Genomic DNA, 26,198 nt, shown 5'->3' with positions numbered 1-26,198 from the left:
TGAAATTGTACAGAGGCTTTTTAAGGAATAGAAATGTAAAGCACAAATGGAGGACACCACATGTATGTAGGATTATGAAAAATATAAGAGCTTCATGGAATTTTAGTGACGTTTTTGAGAATGAGTGGAGTATGGACTTGATTTCAATATTATTTGTTTCAGTTTTATTATTTTTAAGGAGAAATAGTGATGTACCCTCCCAATTCCTAAATCACCTACCAACAGTTATCAAGGAAGAGTATCTGGAAAGTGATACACTCAGTCCTTCTTCATGAGTTCCTGTTTCCTTCCCAAACAAAACAGATGAACAAGCCAATGATGAGTACAGGTATCCCTGGACACTGGCCTACCTTTTTTTCTTTCTGTGAGACTAGCACTTTTCCTATAAACTGAAGTCCTCCTTCCATCCTACATCAGTCTACATGGATGAAGTGTCTATTAGAAAAACCTGTGATTTGTCCACTGTGGTATTGATACTTTGTTTCTCTAGGACATAAATATAAACACTCAGAGGTAACTGTTAGTATCCAGGAGTCATTAGTGGGCTATCCTTGGGGTTCTGACAGGATACAGCCTCAGCTGCAGGCACTAAGAGCACCACCTGTGCAAATTCACTATGATCCCTTTTTAAAGAGCCCTGCCCACCGCCCATTTTCCTCTCCCTCTGTGCTTGCTCCCTCTCTCTCTGTATCTCCTTCTCTTTCCCTCTCTGTCTCTCTCTACCTCTCTCTTCTCTTCTGCCACTCCTGTCCACAAAGGCTGGTCTCCCCTCTCCCATTCTCCTCTTTCCCATTCACTTTCCCCCGAATAAAACCCCCTCCACCCAAGCTCTGTTGCATTTTGTCTTTCTCTTAGATGTACTTTTAAAAATTACATCAATAGCAATATTAAATGTCTGATCTTTCAAAATGAATGCTCCTTAGCCATCAATATTTAAGTGCTGTAGGGCAGTAAAAGCACCCAAGTTTCAAGGCAGTTGTCAGTACTGAAATCAAACTTCTAACTGGTAAATTAAATAAATTTCAACTCAATAATAAGTGTCCTGTTCAGAAAATGATCATTAACATTCATATTAAAGTGGTTTTTGAAGTAGATTAGCTGTAGAATTTCAGGAAGAAATGGTTAGTGGATAAGCCAGCATTAAATGCCTGCACATAGGAAAAAGAGATTAGTTCCATGATAGAGGAGACGTAATGGATATATGTTAGGAAATACAGTTTGTTTATAATATGTCCATAAGAATTTTTTATTATATGCCATGCCTTCTTTCCTAAAAGGCAGAGAAGTTTTTGTCTGAGACTTTGTGTAGAGGAATGATGCCTGCTACCCTATTCACAGTTAAAAGATGGTAAAAACCACTTAACCATTCAGTTTACTGTGGATCACATAATAATTCATTGTTTCACTAAATTTCTCAAGATTGTTGTCTCAGATTATTTATTTTCTTTTCTTCTTTATAATGAAATTACTGACAATTTTCAAAGAATGTCATTTTTAATAAATATCTACCACATTATTTTCTCTGTAACTCTTGCCTATTGGATGTTCTTAGAAAATACGTTGTTGTTGCACAATGTGAAGTCTAGACTGTAAAATTCAGAATTATACCATCATACAAAAGTTAGAGAGACTTTTCCCTGTACTGGCAGGGTAGCTGATTCGGGCTGTCCAATAGAAAATTATAGCCATTCATCAGTAAAGGCAAGGGAGTCATCATTTATTGTAAAATCTTAGGCTTCTGGATGGCTGTAAACCATCCCAGACAGAATTGTTCACATTGTACTCCTCAGGGCCTTCTTGTTTCCTAGCGAAGGAAAAACAGGCATAGTAAAGTCAGTTTGTTTCTTAACCACTATCCACTGGGGGACTCCAAACATGGCCTTGCATTAGACTTCTAAATTTTAGGCCCTTTTGTTTTCAGAAAGTATTAAAGTGTCACATTCCAATTTGGGTGACTCATCCTGAGAATTAGTAGTCAGTGGAGTTCTCTGTAGTTAACCCTAGGAAAGTGTTCTGATCTGAGTGTGTGTCACTTTGCTCCCAGGCAAGCAAATAGTTCAGGAAAATGGTTTTTATTTCCCCCTTGGTTTGACATTATTTTCTTATTAGCTGGACATTTAATTAGGTCAGACGTCATCTCAATGATCCTTGCTTTCATGAAGAGCTAAGAAGGTGCTCTCACCTATCTATAGGAGATCTCACACCACAAGTTCATGGGTCCTAGGTTTTTAATTTTGTGGATGAAGTGAAATAAAGGAGAGAATTTTGCCAACAGTGTTTGACACACTCTTGCTTGCTATTGTATTATGTTTCCTCCCTAGTCACCCCTGTATTTACTCTGAAGTTCTTATATTTAGATTTGTGGGATTTAACCAGGAGAAAACATATGTATCATTATTCTATATGGAATGTTCATATAATAACAAATAGTCAAATCATAACTGACATTCTAAAATTGTAAGCCAGGAAATCCCATCTCTTCTTTTAATGTACTTCTAAGTATTTTACATAAAACTCATTTGGTTTCAGATTAAGGAAATTCTTAAAATCAAGTACCAAGTAAATGCATTCCCAAACTAAAGGAATAATATTTTTCTATTGTGAGTATTTCTATATTGTAAAGAAGATGCTATATTAAAGTTCACTGTTCAACATGTTTTATGTTTCCTGTACTCTACAGCTGCCTGCATACAAGATTAAGTAAATCTAGAGTGGTAGATACTTTTTAGATGTCATAGTTGTCTCTCCCCCCTCCAATAAATAATAACACCTTAAGCTGATTATAGCAAGAATAATTCTTCAGAAATTCAATTAAGATAGTATTCTTGAAGAATTGGCTAAGGCAGGAAAGTTGGCATTCCTTTCAGGCTCCAAACAAGCTTTCACTATTTGGCTTGAGCTGTACATATCAGCTTTAATTTGGTCTTCCTTACAGGCACTTTTAAATTAATAAGCCATTTCTCATCACTGCCTAGCAAACATAGTGAACAGGTTTCTTGTTCCTGTAGATGTTCAATATGTAAATATCTCAAACAGCAGCAAAAATTAATAAAAGGGGAGACAACTTCTGCCCATATGTGTTATATTGTCATAGAGGTAATGTCTTTTCTACATGTACATAAAATTAGTAAACTGATAGGTTTATGGTTGCATTTTTATTAAAGGAACCATGTATTTTTACCTTTGTCCTATTTCTATGTTCCTCATTCATTGACCTATTTCTTCAATATCAAGTTGTAAATATTATGTTTCCTTCGTAGACAAAACTTCAACTCTTTCTAAAATGAAATGAAGTAAAATACACAAGTACTCAGTATGAAGAGCATGTATCCTTTCACATAACTCAACATAACACGGTTTTATATTGGCTTCTTAACTTCTATGTGCATCCTGAATGACACACAGGAATCTGAGGAATCAAAACTAACATCCATAAATATGAGAATAATATACATCATTTGAATTTCTGAGTCTTGGTTAGCTCATTCTGAATCAATTTTTAGCTTCATACCTCATCAAACTAACTGATTTTCATATTTTAATTTTTCTTAACAGATGGATAATATTTCATTGTTCACTTGTACCACATTACCAAGGTCTATTCATCCAATAACAGGCATTTATATAGTTTCCATTTTTTTAGCATGAACCAACAGAGTTTTGGTTGTTATTATTATTATTATTATTATTATTATTATTATTATTATTCAGTATTTTCCAACTTTTTTATTTGAATTAGAAACAGGATTCTTTTACATGACAATCCCATTTCCCTTCTCCCACCCATCCTCCCCTACCCACCCCTACAAATAAAACCTTATCTGTCCCATATCTTTTCTGTTCCCCCTGGATGGTGAGGCCTTCCATAGGGTGTCATCAGAATCTTTCGTTTCTTTTGGGGTAGGGTCTAGGCCCAACCCCATGTGTCTTGGCTCAGGGAGTATTCCTCTATGTGGACTGGGCTCCCAAAGTCCACACCTATGCTGGGGATAAATACTGGTCTTCTACAGGAGGTCCCATAGATTTCTGAGGTTTCCTCACAGAAACCCATGTTCCTTGGGTATGGATCAGTCCCATGCTGATATTCCAGCTATCAGACTGGGGATCAAGAGTTCCCAGATGTTCAGGTCAGCTGTTTCTGTGTGTTTTACCAGTGTGGTCTGGACCTCTGTGCTCTTCACTGGTCCTTCTCTACATCTGGGTGCCAGTGCAGATCGGTGATTAGTTATGGGTATCTGCTTCTACTTCCACCAGCTTCTGGATGAAGGCATATAAGTCAGTCATCAATCTCATAATCAGGGGAGGGCATTTAAGGTAGCCTCTCCTCCATTGCTGAGATTGTTAGCTGGTGTCATCTTTGTAGATCTCCAGACATTTGCCTAGTGCCTGATTTCTCTGTAAAGCAAAAATGTCTCCCTCTATTATGATATCTCCATTCTTGTTATCGTGTATTCTTCCCCTGACTCATATTTTCTGCCCCCTCATGTCCTCGGCATCCCTCTTCCTCTCCTCTTCTCATTCTCCTAGCTCCCTTCCCCCTCCTCCATTGCTCCCAATTTGCTCAGCAGATCTTGAACCTCTCCCATTCTCCAGGGGACCATGTATGTCTCTCTTAGGGACCTTCATGTTTATTAGCTTCTTTGGCAGTGTGGATTGTAGGCTGGAAATCCTTACTCGTGTCTAAAATCCACATATGAGTGAGTACATACCATGTTTGTCTTTTTTGCGATTGGGTTACCTCGATAAGAATGGTTTCTTCTAGATCCATCCATTTTCCTGCAAATTTTAAGACTCCATTGTTTTTTTCCGCTGAGTAGTACTCCATTCTGTAAATGTACCACATTTTCACTATCCATCCTTCGATTGAGGGGCATCTAGGCTGCTTCCAGTTTCTGGCTATTACAAGCAGTGATGCTATGAACATCATTGAACAGATGTCCTTGTTGTATGAATGTGCTTCTTTTGGGTATATGCCTAAGAGTGGGATTGCTGGATCTTGTGGTAGACTCATTCCCATTTTTTTGAGGAGTCACCATACTGATTTCCAAAGTGGCTGTACAAGTTGGCACTTCCACCAGCAGTGGAGGAGTGTTCCCCTTTCTCCACATCCTCTCCAACATGAACTGTCACTGGTGTTTTTAATTTTGGCCATTCTGACAGGAATAAGATGGTATCTCAGAGTTGTTTTGATTTGCATTTCCCTGATGGCTAAGGATGTTGAGCACTTTCTTATGTGCCTTTCAGGCATTTTAGATTCCTCTATTGAGAATTGTCTATTTAGTTTTGTACCCCACTTTTTAATTGGGTTGTTTGGCATTTTGGAGACTAGCTTCTTGAGTTCTTTGTATATTTTGGATATCAGCCCTCTGTCAGATGTGGGGTTGGTGAATATCTTTTCCCAGTCTGTGGGCTGTGGTTTTGTCTTGCTGACTTTGCCTTACAGAAGCTTCTCAGTTTCAGGAGGTCCCATTTATCAATTATTGACCTCAGTGTCTGTGCTATTGGTATAATGTTCAGGAAGCGGTTTCCTGTACCTATTAATTCAGGTATTTCCCACTTTGTCTTCTAATACGTTCAGTGTAACTGGATTTATGTTGAGATCTTTGATCCATTTTGACTTAAGTTTTCTTCAAGGCGATAGGCTGGAGTCTAACTGCAGTCTTCTACATGTCTGCAACCAGTTATGCCAGCACCATTTGTTGAAGATGTTCTCTTTGTTCCATTTTATAAATTTGGATTGTTTGTCAAAAATCAGGTGTTCATAGGTGTGTGGGTTAGATTCAGGGTTTTCAATTCTATTCCATTGGTCTACCAGTCTATTTTTGTGCCAATACCATGCTGTTTTCAGGACTATAGCTCTGTAAAAGAACTTGAAGTCAGGATGGTGATGCCTCCAGAAGTTCCTTTATTGTACAGGGTTGTTTTGGCTATCCTGGGTCTTTTGTTTCTCCATATAAAGGTGAGAATTGTTCTTTCAAGGTCTGTGAAGAATTGTGTTGGGATTTTGATGGGGAATGCATTGAATCTGTAGATTGCTTTTGGCAATATTGCCGATTTTACTATGTTGATCCTACCTATCCAAGAGCATTGGGGATCTTTCCATTTTCTGGTATCTTCTTTAATTTCTTTCTTTAGAGACTCAAAATTCTATGGTACAGGTCTTTCACATTTTTGGTTAGTCTTACCCCAAGGTATTTTATGTTGTTTGTGGCAACTGTAAAGGGTGATGTTTCTCTGATTTCTTTCTCCACCAATGTGTCATCGGTGTATAGTAGGGCTACGGATTTTTTTGAATTAATCTTGTATCCTGCCACTTTGCTGAAGGTGTTTATCAGATGTAGGAGTACCCAGGTAGAGTTTTTCGGGTCACTAATGTAGACTATCATACCTTCTGCAAACAGTGAGAGTTTGACTACTTCCTTTCTGATTTGTATTCCCTTGATCTCCTGTTGTCTTATTGCTCTAGCTAGGATTTCAAGGACAATATTGAAGAGGTATGGAGAGAGTGGACAGCCTTGTCTTTTTCCTGATTTTAGAGGAATTGGATTGAGTTTCTCTCCATTTAATTTGATGTTGGCTGTCGGCTTGCTGTATATTGCTTTTATTAAGTTGAGGTATGTTCCTGTTATCCCTGATTTCTCCAAGACCTTTATCATGAAGGGGTGTTGGTTTTTGTCAAAGGCTTTTTCAGCATCTAGTAAATGATCATGTTTTTTTTTTTTCTCAGTCTGTTTATATGGTGGATTACATTGATGGATTTTTGTATGTTGAACCATCCTTGCATCCCTGGGATGAAGCCTACTTGATCATGTTGGATGATTTCTCTGATATGATCTTGTATTCGATTTGCAAGGATTTTATTGAGAATTTTTGCATCAATGTTAATGAGGGATATTGGTCTGTAGTTCTCTTTCTTAGTTGTGTCTTTGTGTGGCTTGGGTATCAAGGTTATTGTAGTCTTGTAAAAAGAGTTTGGCAATGTCCCTTCTACTTCTATTTTGTGGAACAAGTTGAGGAGTATTGGTATTAGCACTTGTTTGCATTTCTGGTAGAATTCTGCAGTGAATCTATCTGACACCGGGTTTTTTTTTGGTTCGGAGACTTTTGATGACTACTTGTATTTCCTTAGAGGTTATAGGTCTGTTTAAGTTGCTTATCTGTTCTTGATTCAGTTTTGGTAAGTGATGACTATCCAGAAAACTGTCCATTTCCTTTAAATTTTCCAATTTTGTGGAGTACAGGTTTTCAAAGTATGACCTCGAGATTTTCTGGATTTCTTCGGTGTCTGTTGTTATGTCCCCCCTTTCATTTCTGATTTTGTTAATTTGCATGATCTCTCTCTGCCTTTTGGTTAATTTGGATAACAGTTTGTCTATTTTGTTTATTTTCTCAAAGAACCAACTCTTTATTATATTGATTCTTTGAATTGTTTTCTTTGTTTGGACTTTATTGATTTCTGCTCTCAGTTTGATTATTTGGAACCTGCCACCGCTGAACTGGGTCTAATATTTGGTTTTCTATGAGCCCAATACAAACAACAAGGATACTTGCACATAATAAGTCACAGGAGAGCCAAACCATAGTTTTAAACACCTCACGGTTCCCCATTCTTTACATAACTTTGCCCTTGACTACTAACTAAAGAATCATTTGGTTAACTCCAAGTACACCTGTAATTCAGTACAGCTTAATGCAATTTAGTTTAGAGGCTAAGTGAGTTGAGTAAGTTATCCCATTTGGTAATCACATGAAACTCCAAAAGTATTATATGAGTAAATAGTATAAATCCATGCATCAGTATATTTATAAGAAGTTGTAAATTCTAAAACACATGTTTACTACCATAAATGATAGAAGGAGCCATAGAGAAGTTAGTCCAACAAGTCTTTGGCATACATATTTGGCATACATATGTGGCATATATATGTTGGTGTAACTTGACAAGATTTGCGTATTTTAAGAGATTGGCACCCCTGTATGTGAGTCTATGAAGGAGTTTCCAGAGAAGATTGATTGATGGGAGAGTACCCACCTCAGATTTAGGTAGCTACATCCTATGAGTTGTGGGCATCAAGGATAAATGGAGAAGGATAACCCAGCATGCACCAGCCTCCTCTCTCTGTGTGCTTCTAAGATGCTAGGAGGAAGTGAAGATCTCTGATGTACAAGGTCAAAGTACAGGATTATGCTAATGATTTGAGAGCCTTAAGAAAAGCACCCCTACTTGGGCAGTGGCTCAAAACTTTAATCTGAGCACTTGGGAGGCAGAGGCACGTGGATCTTTTGTGAGTTTGAGAACAGCATGGTCTACAGAGTGAGTTCCTGGACAGCCAAGGCTACACTGATAAACCCTGTCTCAAAAAACAAGAAAAGGAAAGGGAAGGAAAGGAAAGGAAAGGAAGAGAAAGGAAAGAATCCTCCCCATAGAGTTCACAAAGGAGTGCAACTGTCTGCCATTTTGCGTTTAACAGTGAGTTTGAGACTCATGTGGGATTGATTCATGGGGCACACATCTCTGAAATCCGATGTTTACATCATTTAAATGACTTTTGGATAAACTATATAGAAGAAATACAAAAATAATAGCCAAAGCATTTTCACAAAGTTAATTAATATAAGGGACTAAATCTTAAACATATTAGTGAATTTTTTTACAAATAAAAGTTCAAGCTTTTGAAAATTTTATGATGACAAAGTATTATCCTTATTTTTTAAGGTCCTTTGAGAACAGAGATTCAAAATTTATGTTAGCAATGTATTCTAAGAGATAAGACACTTCAGAAAAGGCCTGGGTCTTGGTAAGGAGGATTTCAATGTAAAGTAATTTATTTTTTCATTAAATAATGAAACTTTTGAGGTAAATAAAAATTGAGTATATTGAAAAACAATCATAATTTTACATATTGTAAGGGTATTAAATATAAAATTTTCTTTGCAAGCTTTATCTTCCAGGTTTGTGTAAAGAATTTTATAATCAATGTTTGTAGCTACTTAGGTTTTCCACTGGTGTACATATGTGACTCTCTTATGTCCCAGGTCAGATTGGGTTGTAACTCACACTTTGTAAGTGCTTTCTGCCTGTGAACCTATAGCCTGATTATAGATTCAAACACTAACAGGAGGTGTGAACCTGAATTCCACCAGAGAAAGCTATTGTGATGATTTATTTTGAGCTTGATTCATTATATCATCACTAAGATGGGAACAACAACCCATATTACAAGGGCTACATGGCCTGCACTTCTCATACCATATTTTAGAAACTGCTAACCCAAATTGTGACAGGTATATGTAAAGGGAATTGATTTAAACTCCTTAAAAATGCAAATGGATTCATAACTTTAAGTCGGCACATATATTTTACCATGGCCTCAGACTTCTAAACAGTTTCAATTTTCTCCAGACCTTTTTTGTGATATTCCCATACTTATTTGATATAAGGAGTTCAGTGTTGTCATTATAAACACAAATACATCTTGAGGATACTTGCATAAATAGCCTGAGAGCTTACTGAATCACTTTTGACAGTTGATTAAGTATACGATGAATGACAAAGAGACATGGCAACATCAAGACTGTGTTCATTATAATCTGCCTCATGTCAGTGACCACTAATCACAGATTAACATTTACTTTTCTCCCCGTTTACCTGAAAAAATAAACTTGCAACAATTCAGGGAACTAATTCTGGATTAGGCTGCAACAGAATGTTCCTAGTGTTGCATTATAGAACCTCACCATGACTCCTTTCAATTAAGGTAGGGCTTTGTTATTGAACTTGATTGAAATCAAGTTGTCAATCATTTTCACATGTATAATGGTTAATGTTTTGAGAGAATTCAGTTCTTAAGGTAATTTACATCAGAATTTCCTTAGTGAAGGTCAAGGTTACTTTAAATATTTTAGATTACCTCTACTTGAAGCAATTTTTCTCTGTAAATAGAAAACCAGTTTTGGTTTAATTAGCATGAAGGTTTATACATGTTATTAACAATTGCTTTAATTGAAGTAGACCGTGTTTCTACCTTGACTTTGATGCTTCCTATGGTCTTTTTTTTTTTAAATATGGGAAATGTTGCAAATAATCTAATGGGCATCTCTAATGCTTGAATCACAAATTTACTAAACATTTAAAATAATAACTTGTTTATACCTAAATCGTGTCTTTTCATGTATGGACAGTATGTTGTCATTTCTTTTTCTCACAAAAGGTAAAGAGTTGGAAGCAGAAAAAATTATTTTATCCATGAGTTAGATACATTAACTTTTACCATAACCATACAGATTGAAGTGAAATCAGTAAGTTAAGAATTGTTCATGTTGCTTATGACTTAACAATGATAATAATGACAGTTGCATCAGAAGATATTATTTATTAAATTCTTTCATTAGGTAAGCTGTTTTCATGTTTTAGCTCACTAAAAGAGTACTCATCAATGAAAATATGTATTCTATGAAGGGAATTTTAAATTGTTGAGTTAATAAACAGAAAATTATTTCTGTAGAGAATAAAACATTAGAGACAATATAATTGCTGAAACATTTACATAGACTATTTCCAAACTGCAATTCCATATTAATAATGCTGGTTCTAACACAAATTACTCATGAAAAAATGAGATATCATGGAAATATTTTATTTAAATGAAAGTTACCACAAATAGTGTTTCTTGAAAGTATCTTGAGAAATTAGGGTAACATTCCATTCGTGAGTCATGTCAAAAATAAACATGACAAGACATGGTACAATGAGAACTAAATGTAAATGTAAGCATAGTACCCCATGTACTGAGTAGTAGAAATAAGTCAATTCTCATAACACAGAATGAGCCTACTAAGAAGCCTCCCATAACGAAATAAAGGTAAACTACTTTTTCCATATATAATAATATATACAATATGTTTAGCACCAAATACAGTAATCTTACAAGATAATTATTGCATATAGTTTCTCCAGAATATTTAAACTAATTAACTCTCAATTTAAGTGTAATCAAATAGTATTATCTTAAGTGTAATTTAGATTTTAATATGGCAAGTACTATTACATTATTTTAAGACTGTAGAGTAATTCAAATATTTGTTCCTGAGATACAGCTCTGCTTACTATTTTGCTATTGCATGTTAATTGAGTGTAGGTGGAGTTCCATGTGAGCTAATTAAGTGAAACTAATTTTGGTTCCACCATAAAATTAGATTAAACAAAATCTTTCTCGAGTTAAGTATTTCTCTTTTGATGGGTAAACATTTTCCATAACGTCATTGGAGCAACAGGCTATTATGTAGAGTGACAATATGAGGCTTCAGGCTAGGAAGAATGACAATGACTCATGTAACTGGCAGCATCATTAGTGCCATTGTTTTCCTATCATCCACCATGAATGCATTCAATACATGCTTTCTTTCCTAACTTGTGTCAAAAAAAAATCAGGCAGAAGTTTCCAACTTTCTGTTGGAACACAACAGAAATTGGGTTCCTAAAGTGGGAAACTAAATAAGCACCATTTTAATAGAACATCTTTGACTGGCTCACTACCGTGTGTGTGTGGGTGTGTGTGTGTGTGTGTGTGTGTGTGTGTGTGTGTGTGTGTGTGTGTGTGTGTTTGTGTGTGTGTGTGTGTGTGTGTATGTGTGTGTGTTTGTGTGTGTGTGTTGTGTTGTGTGTTTGTGTGTGTGTGTGTGTGTGTGTGTGTTTGTGTGTGTGTGTGTGTGTGTGTGTGTGTGTGTGTGTGTTTTATTCAGGCAGACTTTGTTTGTTGTAGTCCAGGATTGCCTTCAATTTATGACCTTCCCTGCCTTGGCTTTATGAGTTTTGAGAATCCATATGTGCACCACCAGGCATGGATCAATATATTTTCCAAATGGCTCCCAAGAACCATTAAAAAGAGTCCAAAAAGATAATCCTGAAATTCAAAAAATAATTTCAAGAGGCATTTATATATTTAGGTTGTATTCAATATATTTAACATATTTTAAAATTAATGAGATATTAAATGAAAATATAGAGCATTGTTATAGCAAAATGTTCATTGATATAATTATGTGTAATTAGGCAATAATTCTGCTTTATAAATTTTCTGGTGCAGTTCTTCAAGCACTGCCTTATTGCCTCCATTACAGACTATACATACCAAGAATTCTGAATTTAGACACTTTCTAAAGAGTAAGGGTTGTGTTAAGCATATACCAATATAACACACTACAGCTATAAATGTGCTGAAACGTGATGTAGATACTTTAAAATTAAAATAAAACATGAGCCCATTCAACTTTCTCAGCCTAGACACACAGGGGAGAGATTAGGCCCTGACCCAAATGATGTGACAGATTTTGAAGATCCCCATGGAAGGCCTTAATCCTTAATATGGAGCAGAATAAGGATGGGATGGCCTCATTGCAGGGCATGGGAGGATGGAGGGGAGAGGGAACTGGGATTGATACATAAAATAAGACTTTCTAATTTAAGTTTTAAAAGTAAAAGATAATAATAAAACATGTTTTAGCATATCAAAGTTATTAAATGCAACAATATAAAACCAAAATAATTAAAAATAACAATTTATGCTTCACAAAATTTTGTTTGGTGTCTTCCACACAAGTGACTTTCTTTTTCAGCATCCTGAACTCTGTTTATTTTCAACTAGCTTCTCGATCTTGGCCATTCTGAGGAGTGCGTTCCTTTTTTCTTCCTCCTATTCCACTTGACAGGCCTGACACTCCCTTTTTATTTTCCGGTCCTCCCTCCCTAGATTCTACACATGATCAAATCAATTTGAATTCACTGAAACAGTTAGTATATCTAATAATGCTCTCTCCATAGGAAATATTACAATATTTGTGATTAGAAGCCAAAAACTTGGATGAGTCAGTCCCTCCATTTTGCCGAATAAGACCTTGGTATTGAACTCAAATCCTTCATGCTGTTGAGAGTTAAAATTCTGTTTTTTAAGCTATTTAGTTTATGATATCTTATGCATCCTCCCAACTGAATCAGCATATATAGAGAGTGGGGTAAATTTATGATGTTACAGAATCAGAAACCCATTACAAATTTAGAACATCCAGGAGATTTATTTGTTTGCTTACTTATTGTTTTACCTGTTCGTAACTTTTATTCATAGTTTTAAAATCACCTTTCAAAATGATTTACCTATTTTTAAAAAACCTTTTATGCTGTTGATTTTTTTCATGCAATATATTCTGATTATGGTTGACTTACTCCGACTTACTCCAATTCCTCCAGTGCCTCCCTACCTCCCCTCCCATCCAAACCCACACTATTTCTGTCTCTTTCTCATTAGAATACAATAAGACATCTAAAAAATATTAAAATAAGACAAAACAAAAACAAACAAGCCTTAGCAGAACAAAATAAATAAAAAGAAGAATCAGAGCCAAAGAAAAAAAATCATAAGAAAAGAAAAACATAAACATATATGGATGCTGAGACACACATGTTCATAAACGGAAATCCCATAAGAACACAGAAGCAGACATAATAATATATACACACAAAATACATGTAAGGTAAAATAATAACAACAACAATAATAATAATATTTTAAGTCTCTGACAAGGTGTTATGAGACAAAGAACATACAAAAATGCCTTTTAGTTCATTTTTGTTGGACATCTGTAGCTTTGCATGTAGCTTTACCCCAGTGAGCCTCTGTTGGGGAAAGCTAATTTTTCATTTGTGGGTTTTTATCAGTAGGAGACAGTTTCTGGTGTAGGGATGGGGCATTGTGTCTACTTCCCCTCTTGGCATCCATACCAAACTTTGCCGAGACATGTAGAGGGTCTGTGAATACAGCCAAAGTCTCTGTGACTTCAGATGTATATTTGTCCTCTCTCCCCTGTGAATCTTACACTCTTTCTCATTCATCTTCCTTAAGGTTCCCAGAGTGTCAAGGTGAGGGATTTGATGAGGAAATACCTTTTAAAACTAAGTATTCCAAGGTCCCTCACTCTCTACACATTTTTCCAAGCTGTGGGTCTCAGTATTTATTCCCATGTAATATCCTTAGCCTATCTAGTTAGTCTCAGGTTCTTGGCCACAAAATCAAGGAAAGAAAGTTCCATCTCCTGGAGTGGGCCTTGATTCTACTCAGGATTAGGAGTGGGGTTGCATATTGATACAAGCTTTCTGTCTTTATTGACCAGCACATCTTGCAGGCAGGTCACCACTACAGTTTGTTGCTAGGTTGCTGTTTACATTTTTCCTTTGGTAGTTTGCAGAATACCTTCCAGTACTAGAACACTAGTCAGTAGGGTTGAAGGCTCTATAGACACACAAGCTCCACTTGCCAGTATACAGTAAATGATGTAGGTGTTGTCTTTAGCAACAAGTGTTATCTGTAGCAATAGCATCAACCTGTGGAGAACAATCAATAGCTTTGGCAATACACTAGGAACTCTCTTGGCCAATCAGTTGATTGTACGTCACTCATCCTTGGAACTGGAGGCTTGATTTAATGATGTGGTGTCCACGATATATGAGGAAAATCTGTTTGTGACATCTGTCATCCCATTCATCACCATGGCTGATTCAGATGTTCTTACTGGTTAGATAGATATCAACATTTTCCTTCACTGCTGCATGTACATCCTTCCTGAATGTGTGAGCTCAGTCAAAGAGGTTAGCATTCCATGAAGAGCACAAGACTAGTCTTTGGAGAAGAGTGCAAGAGAAGCTGCATTCCCTTGCTAGAACCTCCAAACAAGTTCTCAGGGGGATATTTTAAATCAATAGCTCTTATAAAACAGGAACACTCTATTTTCAGTGGAAACCAATCATGTTTTTTTTTTTTTGTAATACTTCTGAATCACTGACAGCTGAAATGCTTGCCACATGCTCTGAAGCTATATTAAACTATATTTCTGCTCAGTTATTTCTCTAAATAGATTTTGTTTAAAATGTTTTGAAAGAAGTTTGGTAAATCCCGCAGAATGGAAAGCATAGCCTTACTCGCCTGATACCAAAAAAGAAAATGTAGTAAGTATGTTGTGGGCAGAAACATACTCTCTAAGAAAACTATTTTATAAGGGTTGGTATTTATAGTATGCAAGCAAACATGAATTTGTGTTTCTTGTGATTTGTGATAAACTCTTAGATATAGCATTGGTTTCAGGAAAAGTCAGGACACTGGAATTCACTTTTCATTGAAAGAAAAGTCTTTATTGAAAGAAGTTTCCAATGATGCAACAGTGCAATGATAGAATCAACACAAAGGCCTAGAGGTGAGCTTTGGTTGGAAGAATGCAATCAAACAAGCGTCACAACTTGGCTTCTGTCTCCAGTGTTGCATAAACTGGGAGTCTGGGAGTGCTGGTGCTGCACATTTAGACTCTCAACTCAGAGATTGAGGTAGGAGGGTCAGGAGTTCAAGGACGTTTTCATTCTCAGCTATATAGTGATGCTGAGACCAGCCTGGATTACAGGACATACTGTCAAAAAGAGATGGTGGGGTTTAGGAAATATCATTATGGAATAAACAAGGGGATGGGCAACTGAAGAGTAGTTTCAGTGAACCATGGTGAGTAGTACAGTATGGGCGAAAGATCATTTGAAAATGTTGCTATACATATTATGAGACAGATATAACATTAACACATTTAAAACCAGCTAACAATAATCTGAACGCCAATGAACATTTTAGGAAATGAAAATGGCACTGTTACTAACCACAGTAGGACCTGAGGTGTACAGTGGCATAGATGCTGAGAAAATGTAGACCTGTGCTCACCTTAATTAGTGACTAGGAAGCCTATCTCTCCATGGTCATTGAGACTCACCTTGTCCATCTTCTGTGTGAGAGATTTGAAATTTCTGAAGTAAACTATACTGAGAATTTTCAAATTACTCTCCAATTTAGTTCATCACACCTGAACATCCATGAATGAAATTCTTTTGGGAGGTCTTAACAGACTTAATAAATCAATTCATTTAGTTTTCATTGGAATTCCCTGAATAAGGTGCATGTCCCAGGGTTCATACAGTGTCCGGTGTGTTACTGTGGAATGGGGGAGGGCGAGTGTGCTACACAGCACAGCACAGCACAGCACAGTAAAAGTTTAAGATTCAGAAGGTAGACTATGTTACTATTGATTAATCATCATGGTAGCATTAATAGTGATTGCTAATTTAATTGGATATACAAGCACCTAGAAGACAAACATCTGGGCGTGTCTTCAAGGAAGTTTCTTTATTTGGTAATTGAGTCACAAAAACTCATTTTAAATGGTTGCAGCACCAATTGGCCTGCACACAGCTGGACTCAGTGAGAGCAAGCAAGCTGAGGACCATTATTCTGGATGGTCGGCTTCCTAAATACAGGTTCAGTGTGACCTTTTCCATGCTTCCCCCACCGTGGTATACCGTACCCTCAAAGTGACTTAAATTGAACCATTCTTTGCTTAAGCTAACTTTTTTATGGACTGTGTCAGAGCAATGAGAAAAGTAACTACTAAAGTAATGTCCAGATAATGAGTTTACAATCAACAGTAACTAACAGCAGAGAAGGTCAAAGATGAATGAATTGTATCAACTTAGTTTTCCCCAATTTAATAGGCCAATATTTTCTTTAGTACTACATGCTTGAAATGTAATTTACCCTGCCATCTCAGATTTATCTAGAAATTGGTGAGTTTTTTTCTTTTTTGCATTTTTAATGAACTATTTTTATTAAAAATTTAATACACTGTGTTTTAATAATAGTTTCCTTCCTGCAACTACCCCCAGTTCCTTCATACCTTTCTACCTACCCAAGTTCATGTTCTTTCTCTCTCTCTAAAAAGACTCCAAAATACTAAAAACAAAACAGTGAAATGTAAAACAGAGGAAAAAAATCACACAAAAGCATGTTAAAAACATGGAGTTTCTTTTGTGTTGGTCATGTACTCCTGGGAATAAGGGATTCCCATGTTAGAGTGTGGCTGATATACCCAGTGACAATCAGGAAAAGGTGATATTTGCTTTCCCAGTGGGCAACAATTGCAAATAGCTTTGTGTGTAGCCACAGAACAATGCATCCACTTCCCTTTCTCCTTGCTGAAACTTTGTCTGAATTGAACATGTTCAGAGTATAGGGATGCTGTCATAGTCTCTGTGAGATGGTAAGTGCATGATGATTTTCTGAGTCTTCTACCACCTTTGAGTCTAACAACCTTTCTGCCTTCACTTCTGCATAGATCTCTGAGCCCTGATGGGAAGGTCTCAACAAAAGCTGTAATTGTTGTTGAATTTAGAACAGAATGCTCTGAAGTCTCTCACTCTCTGCACAGTGTCTAGTTGTGGGTCTTTATGCTAGTTCCCAATGACTACAAGAAGCTTTTCAGAGGAAGGTTGAGTGGAACACTCTATGGGGGTAAGAATTGGTTATTAGGAGATATGCATTGCAATCTTCCTTCAGGAAAACAATAGTAATAGTTTTTTTTTCTGAAGCCCATGACCTACCTAGTCCCAAGTTCTAGACCACATTAACAGTGTCACATATTGGTGATACCGTTCAGAGTGGGCCTTAAACTCAATCAACAATTAGTGGGTTACTATCATCACTATTGATAACTAGTTGCTAGTCAGTAAGAGTAAAGCTTCTAGTTGGGCACCAGCTTGATTTCTTCATATTAGACAACATAAGTAAGCTATGTCTTCAATAATAGGACCTTAGCACCAGTTTATGTGGAGTAACCAATAGCATGGAAATACCCTATATTGCTTGGAGGCTTGACCAATAGCATCACTTTGGCTGATGACTCAGCAAGACATAACAATTCTTCGCATTGGGGTTCTTTGATGGCATAGATTGACTAACTAGGGCATTATTTCCTTCAATATGTTGTGATGTCACTTAAATTTCATTCATATGAATGTGTTTTGAGAAGCTTCTACAATTTTAGGATTCCATATAGTTTTACAAAAGACTTTAGTGTTGGTTGATCTGCATATTTTCTCCTTTACCATGCCCTCCCATTGCATCCTAATTTTATCCTCTGACTTCTTTAGTTTTCTACTCTTTATCTATTTATTGAACTGCTCTATATTCTATTTCCCCTTCCTTAGGAAGGCCCACTCTTCCCTCTTGGTCCCTTACTAGGTTCTTGACTTCTGTGATTTATTGATTATGCATATCTAAAATATATATGCTAGCATCAATGTATGAGAAAATATATACTGTCTCTCTTTTGTGTCTCAGTTATCTCCCTCAGGATGATTGCTTCTTATTCCATTCATTTACCTTCAAATTTCACAAGTTCCTTTTGCCTTAACAACTGAATAATATTTCACAGTGTGGTGATATACAACTTATGATTTATTAAAGCTTGACTGGGAATTCAGAAAGCACAGTCAGCCACAAGCTATAGAAAAGAGGCACACATCTATAATCCCAGCAGCTAGAAGTTAGGAGGTGCTGGTACACACCTTTAATCCTAGGACTCAGGATTAATTGTTAGATGGATCTCTATGAGTCTAAGGTCACCAAGATCTACACACAAGAGTGAATCAGTCTAAAAGAGAAATATAGCTCATACTTTTAATCCCAGGACTTATGAGAGGTATGTAAATCAGTATCAGGATTCAGTAACAGGCATTCATTCTCCAGCCACACTGAGGAGAGGTACAGTCTAAGGCTTGCTGAGAGCTCCTGGATACAGGATCAGCCCATCCAGCTTGAGATAGAGGTAAGAAGCTAGTGGCCAGCTTCTTTGCTTCCCTGATCTTGAGTTTAAACCCCAATATCTGTCTCTTGGCCATTTAATTTTCATGTTACTTTATTGTGTAAATGTTCTATATTTTCATTATACATGTACATATAGGGTGTTTCTAATTTCTGTCTATTGCAAATAAAATATCAGTGAAAATGTATGTGCAACTATCTATGTAGTATGATATAGAGTCCTTTTGTATTGCCTGAGGAAAAATTAGAAGATCACAAGTTAAATAAATGAATTGATGAAAAAGTCAAATCTGTCTTTCCAAAAATATATATTTTGCTGTCAAAACAATAGAGAATAAATAAAATAAAAATATAAATATTAGCTGATGCCAACATGTAATTTATTTGGAAACAATATATCTGGCCTACATGTTATGGTGATAATGAAAATATTTTTAGATTTTCAGTTCACCAAAAACAGTAATAAATGTGGAAGTAACAAAGAAGGCTATTTGATGTTCAATGGATAATAAAGAAATATAATCTATTAATATTTAAATACAATTTTAATTTATTAAATGCATAATTAGCTTATAAATCACATATTATTAAATGTGAGTAACAAATAAAAATTAAGAAAATATTCTAGAATAAAAGTTGCTCATTCCATACAATGTTACATAATGTATATGTTTTCAGGGCTGACTATTTGGTGTGAGATAGACAATTAGTGTGGTTTTCTGTAAAGCATTCTGTTGCAAAGAGAAGTTTCCTTGATGGGACATGTGTGAAGCCTACAGTGCATTTTGACAATTCACAAAAGCAGAACACAAATAATTGTGCATAAGAAAATATTACTGGAAATATTACTGCACTTAAATATTTACAAACATGTATCTTAATAGACTGATTCACTGCAATGTCTTATTCAATAGTCAATGTCAGATATAAGAAAAGAGTCTGATCATCTCTTCTATAAAGCATCATCATTATTTGTTTATTTAATCAAGATTTTCTTCAAAAATATCAGTTGCCCCCTTCACTTTTATGCCTAGCAGTATCCAGCCCTTCAAATTAAATGTGTATTCCTAGGTAATATAGATTGTATTTGCTTGATTCATTATACACTGTATAAAATAAAGTCATATATTTACAGCTTAAAAAAAAAAGAAAGAAAAGAATCTTTCATTTTGTTGCAAGAAGAAAAGTCGGGAAACTGCAACAGAGAGCTTTATAGCCCTGAAAACATACACATTCATGTAACATTGTATGGAATAAGCAAGTTGCATGCATGTCTTTAAGAACACACACACACACACACACACACACACACACACACACATACACACTCCAACAAAGGGGGAGCACATGCTTGAAAGAGAGTACTGTATATATGCGCAGAACATAAAAACAATGTGCTAAGTCCTGTTTGTTGTTTGTGCATATGGTTTCAGTGGTTAGATAATGTTATATTAGACAACCAAATAGAGGCTCATATCTGGCAAATTTCCCCTTTCTCAGCAGTCATTTGCTGCCTGCAGTTTTTGTGTAGGGTAGGACTTAATGAGATTTCTCCTGTCCCTTTTGAGTATGTATATTGATATAATTGTTAATTGTTTTTGCAAATATTTCTAAGAAAGGTACACATAGAATAGATTCTCTGATACTCTGGCTCTTAAAGTCTTCCTTTCCTCTAATTTTCAGATGTTTCTTTAAACATAGATGTAAGAGTTGTGGTAGAGATGTATCCACAGGGGCTTGAATTCCCATAAGCCATTGATCTTTGCATTGTGTCCACTTATGGTTTTGTGTAATGACTTCTGTTGGCCGTAGCAAGAAGCATCTTTGATGAATGATGAAAACTACGCATATATGTGGGTATAAGGCAAGATTTAAAATGTAGCTAGCGGACTATTCTGGTCTAGTAAAGTGTTGTAGTAGATTCTCTTCTAGGATCCATGGCCTCACTCATCACACGAAATTGGCTAGGATTTTAGAACCAGGTAAGAGTTCCCTCCTCTTGAGTGGACTTTAAGTGTTATATTTTATTGTTATTTACCCACTTTGATGTTTAAAATGAAATTTATTTAATATATCTACTTCCTAAAATAAACTAACAACTGAAATAATGAGCAACTAACAATCAAATGAAGTAACTATGGTGAAGAAGAAAGCAGGAATCCATCCCCCCAACACTTGTTGAACTACTAAAAAATAAGCAGGAGTAGATGTCGGTAGAACAGTTACCCTGTATAACTTGTGGATGATTATTATACTGCTTCTTCAAGCCTACAGGCAGATAGATTTTTTAGCTGGGCTTTGAATGATTTCATTTCTAGAATGATTTCAAGCTCTGTCTTGTTTTGTTTTAATTGCTAAGATACCACACCCAATCTTTTCACTTATTTACATCGTTCCCAGTAAGCAGTCATTTAAGTTATTATCTTTGTATTGTTGGGAGTCACCTTTTGCCTTCTTTCTGTGCCTAATGTCTGCTGAGCACGTGATGATACAGGGTGGAGTGAAGCACTCTGTTTTATTTTATTTTATTTTATTTTATTTGAGGATAGTTTGATGCTGAAATAGGTTTTAGTCACTGGCTAAACTTACTTTGAACTGTTGGTGCATGTGAACTACAGCAGGCATGTCTTCACTTACCCATGTTCTGAGAACATAGAGCCTTGCTTTGAAACATAATTTTTCATAATAAAAAAAATGACCTTTACTGGGAAGTCCATACATTCACAATGTCCTTTTCTAAGCTTTTGAAGTTTAATATTCCAGGTCTTTCTCCCTTGAAGTGGTTATCAGCTGCAGTTTGGTGTCATCTTTCACAGTAGGTGTTTTGTTCTACATCTCATGAAGTCTCTCTTGTCCACTCGTAGTTTAAAATCAGTCAGGATTTAAGGATAACTGGGCCATACCTCTGCGGTTGCTGTTACTATTGATTTGCATATCCCCACCCTACTTTTTTTGGTGCTGTGAAGCTCCCAGTTTCATTGTGTTGAACATAACCATCCATGCTGTGACCTTTGCTTTGAGTTTAGGAGTCCTCTGTTGTGAAAGGACAAAAGTGCTTGCTGAGGAAGAACAAAGCCTCACCCTGAATAAGACGTTTTCTTTATTAGTGGATTTCCTGCTCTACATATTCTCACTAACATTGTTCTTCATCACCTTAAACCACATATGCTATTCACACTTAAATGTTATAAAGTAAATAGCTGTTAACATTTAAACTATCATCAATGGAGAGTTAACCATGCTTAAGATAGCATACAATTATACAGGTTTATCATCTGTTTATTTTTAATATCTTCTAAAACTATCTTTGTAAACAAAATAGAGATACTCAGTAGCATATATTTGTGTATGTATAAAATTAATTTGGTGATAGACACAGTAATTTCACATTCAATTATAAATCAGATTTATGATTGAATCAACATGTTTTATAGATGCCATGAGTTATAAAATGGTAATTTATTTGAATATATCTGCATACAGTATTTGAATGAAAGCTATGAATATGACCTTTTAATTTAAACTATGTATTATACAGATAGACAGACAGATAGGTAGATTAACAGTTTTGTGTTAGAGAATTCTAGTTCAAACATTGGTTAATGACAGTAATAGAAAACTATTTGCAAGTGTAAAAATATAGTATCTATTTTATTTCTCTAAAGCATGTTTTCATCATGATCATTTATAAAAAAAATGTGTTAATTTTAATGACATCCTGTTATGTGCCCATATTACCATTGGTCTATTTTGAATATTTTAGACTATACAAGTGTTTTGAGCCTACTAGGAAAATATTTTAGTGCAAAAAATAGGTTTGAGTGAGATCAAACACCTAGTTGGAATAAATCATAATAAACTAAACAAATCATTTAGATATGTAGAAATTTTACAACAGTAATATATTGTAAAATAAAAATGGGAATTTTTATGAAAGCCCTTCACAGAGGCTCATATCAAATTGATGTACATTAGTGAGTGAAATGTTGCTAATTAATTTTCTAAATCCCTGTTCTACAAAACAGATGTGAGGAACACGGAGTTTAGGTGGGCACTCTGTGACCAGTGACAGGAGGGAAATGCTTCTTTTGATAGTATAGCTGTATATTTTTCCTCATGGGGAAATACTTTGCATAGAGAACATGAAACATCAAGGCTTGTGATTAGAAGTGAGCACACCCTCCCATTCATCCCCACAGCCCAGAGAGCTATGCTGGGTTAGTATACGGTGTTGCAACAGCTGTTTACTTTAACAATTGAATTATTTGCGTTATTAAATGGCTTTGCCAAAAGGGTTGATGCAGGAATATTCATTTGGCAAAAGAGGAAATGAAGCATGATCATTTGAACACTTTGATATCTTCAAAAAATGCAGTTGTGAGATGATTGGTGAGCTAAGATTGTGTTTAACTCTTCCTACAACATGAGTTTCTGAATGTATGCTATTAATTTCTGTAATACTATACCAAATATGCATCATCCTCAGCTTTGAGAATTTGTTTTCAGCAGTGTTTTATAGACATTTTTCATTTTGTTATAAAAAGCAATAATTATTATAATAAGTAAATTGCAATTATTTACATTCTTTGATGGCTAGATTTGATTAATATTCCTGAGTCTGTGTTGTTTTGCTCTCTCTCTCTCTCCTCTCCACTCCCTCTCTGTTTCTCTCCTCTGTCTCTGTCTCTCTGTTAGTGTTTTGATGGCCATTGAATCTTAGAATTTTATATAAACAGAAAAGTGTTTTACCCTCTTTGCTACATTCAGCCTTGATGAACATTCTTATTCCAATTTTAGATCTATGATTTTCATGCACCTTTATATATATTCATATGGATCTTTCTCAGGTATTCCAATACACTGATTTAGATGAGTCCCAACATTCCCAAATTCCTATAAGCTCATAAGCTGATACTGATAGCATTGATATGAATGTCATTCTGAAGTAGAAAGTTTTAGAGTGAAACTATTCATTAGAGTTTAGTTAGTCATCATGAGATTTTAGATTATTTTCAACACAGTATAAATCATATCAGATAGGGAAGTTAATAAGGAACCATGATAAAACATTCACTGGGACATGATAGTCTATTATTTTATGATGTCAGAAACATATCATGCAGGTGAGGGTAAGTGTTTGACACACAGTGTTTTTAGTGCCTAGAATGTTCTGCCTTGTGGGCAGTGTTGGAGAGAAAGCATAGCAGAAACATGCAAGAGATTTTTTTATTGGGTAGGCAGAGGTCTTGGATTCTTGAAAAGCAGGAGGATAGCTTTATACCATATTCCAATAAGATCTTGAAAACAATAATTACATAAACTATCCCATTTTTTCTGTTAGAGATCTCTGAAAGGAATTAAGATAAATCCAATGTCAAAATAAAAAGCTTGAATGTGGCAAGAATCCATGGGATAATCTACAATGTTATCATTGTTTTAACTCATTCTAGATCATATTCCAAGTCCTTGATGGTTTTCCTGTCTCTCCACTGTCAGATGGCACACATTAGAAGGGAGTGTGTATTAAGACCTGACATAAGTTAGAAAGAGGACTATCTTCCTTAGAGGTGCAAGACAATTCTTCAAGGAAGAACTGTTTTTTATGCATTCTCTGTATGAAAAATTGGGAACTTATATGCTACTTTTTTTCTTTAGAATCACATCCTAGTATTTGTTCCCAAATATGGAAATCATACAAATACTCATATTTCTGAAGTAAGCAACATAGGTCTAATGATTTTTTTGTAATGATACAGGGATATTTATTTAATGATGATAGTTATCTGCTAAGGAGAAAAGCACACTTGTCACAAAGGCACAGTTGTTTTTATGTTTTATATCCCCTTGCTTTGTTCTTATGTCAAGTGTCCTACAGATAAACTGGAGATGGTGCTGTCTCTACTTTTCTGTATGCTCTCTTCCTACAAAGGGAATGAGTATAGGACCATAGGAACCAGTACTAAACCTCAGCTTCCTGTGGCAGACTGTGTTCAATGGCTACAGCAGAGAGTGCTACACAGTTCCCTGTGGCATTTGACCCAATTTATTATTTTAATGTTATTTTCTGCTATTTTTGGTAGAGCACAATGTGTATTAAACATATGGCATCATTTGTAAGAGGCAAGTGGAAGTAAATAAGAGAGGAAATTGTCAGGGGCAATCTCTTAGGAGGGGAACAGGGAAGAAAGTCTCTTTTATACTTACTTATTAAGTTGAATTGCATGTTTACGGTGAGTTAAGAACATTCCCAATATAGTGGTTTTATTCTTGTGAGATGTGTGTTTAACTGTTGTTACAAGCAATAGGGACTCAAAGAAAATAATTACAAAATGACACTTTCTTTGCTTCCATTCAGCCCACATATTTGGGTTGCTTCATCCTCAACTACAGTACAAGGAAAGCAGCCATCATGACACCAATTTTTCTTCTTGTTGTTTCTTCAAATTTGTTTGTTTGTTTGTTTGCCTTCCTTTGTTTTTTACTGCTTTTAGTTCATAGAAAAAAAAGAACGCATTGGTCTCAAAGTATTATCTATGCTCACTATTCATCGTTCGGGTCAGTATTACTAAACAAAATCTGTGTTGCTTATTAGAACTATCTCTAGCTCTAGCCAGCTTTCTGCAGGCCTCATAGTAGGTAGATCAATTTCTTAGTATTCCATGGAATAGATTGCTTTATGGAATCCTTATGTAACATAGATGAAGAATCCCAGTTACCTGTTCTAGTGGCCTTGATCTTATGCATCCTTATGTATTCAACTTTAGATAGGATTTATTTAGAAAAACTGTGTTTGGTGATGACTCAGGATTTATGTTGTTCTGCCACTGGGCCTTCCAAACATATCATGCCATCCTCTAACATGTAGTTTTAATTACACATGATTATAATTCTTAATACTTCACTCACATAAGAGAAATAAGAGATTCACATGGAGATGCCACAGAATTGGCAGTAAGTATGGATTCAATAGAAAGAAAATCATTACTTTAGAACTGGCAAACTACTGAAAATTGGAGCTCACCTAAATTTTAGTGATAGAAAAAAGCAAAATATTCTCACTTGCTTACTTGGGAGAATTACAACCTACTTTTATAGATAAGTACAGAATACAACATGAACCAAGTTACTTACCTTCCTCATCTTCTTTTGTTAGCTTTTAAAAAATGTTGTTGGTAGCAACTGTTGATTTCACAAAGTAATGGGCTTCATGATGATACTTTTAAACACTGTATAAGGCACTTTCATAAAATTCTCCCCATGTTTCCCTACCCTGTCCTCCTTGTTGTTACTAGTGTCCTCCTTTTCCCAAATAGTCCTACTTGTATTTAAATGTCATGTGTGTGCTTGCATGACATTGACATCTGAATTTTGCATCTGAAAGAACTACAGAAGATATATTATTGTGTGTATGAGTTGTTCCGGACCCTTACAAAATAGTTGACAGAAGCAACAACTTATTTATTTATTTTGACTCATGGGTTCATTCGTCTTGGTGAGTGTGGAGGAACCCTAGGTAGTGGG

The sequence above is a fragment of the Cricetulus griseus genome (genome assembly GCF_003668045.3).
Source record: "Cricetulus griseus strain 17A/GY chromosome 1 unlocalized genomic scaffold, alternate assembly CriGri-PICRH-1.0 chr1_0, whole genome shotgun sequence".
In the NCBI taxonomy this organism is placed as follows: domain Eukaryota; kingdom Metazoa; phylum Chordata; class Mammalia; order Rodentia; family Cricetidae; genus Cricetulus; species Cricetulus griseus.
The sequence above is the reverse complement of the archived record's forward strand: the minus strand, read 5'-3'. Positions refer to the sequence as shown.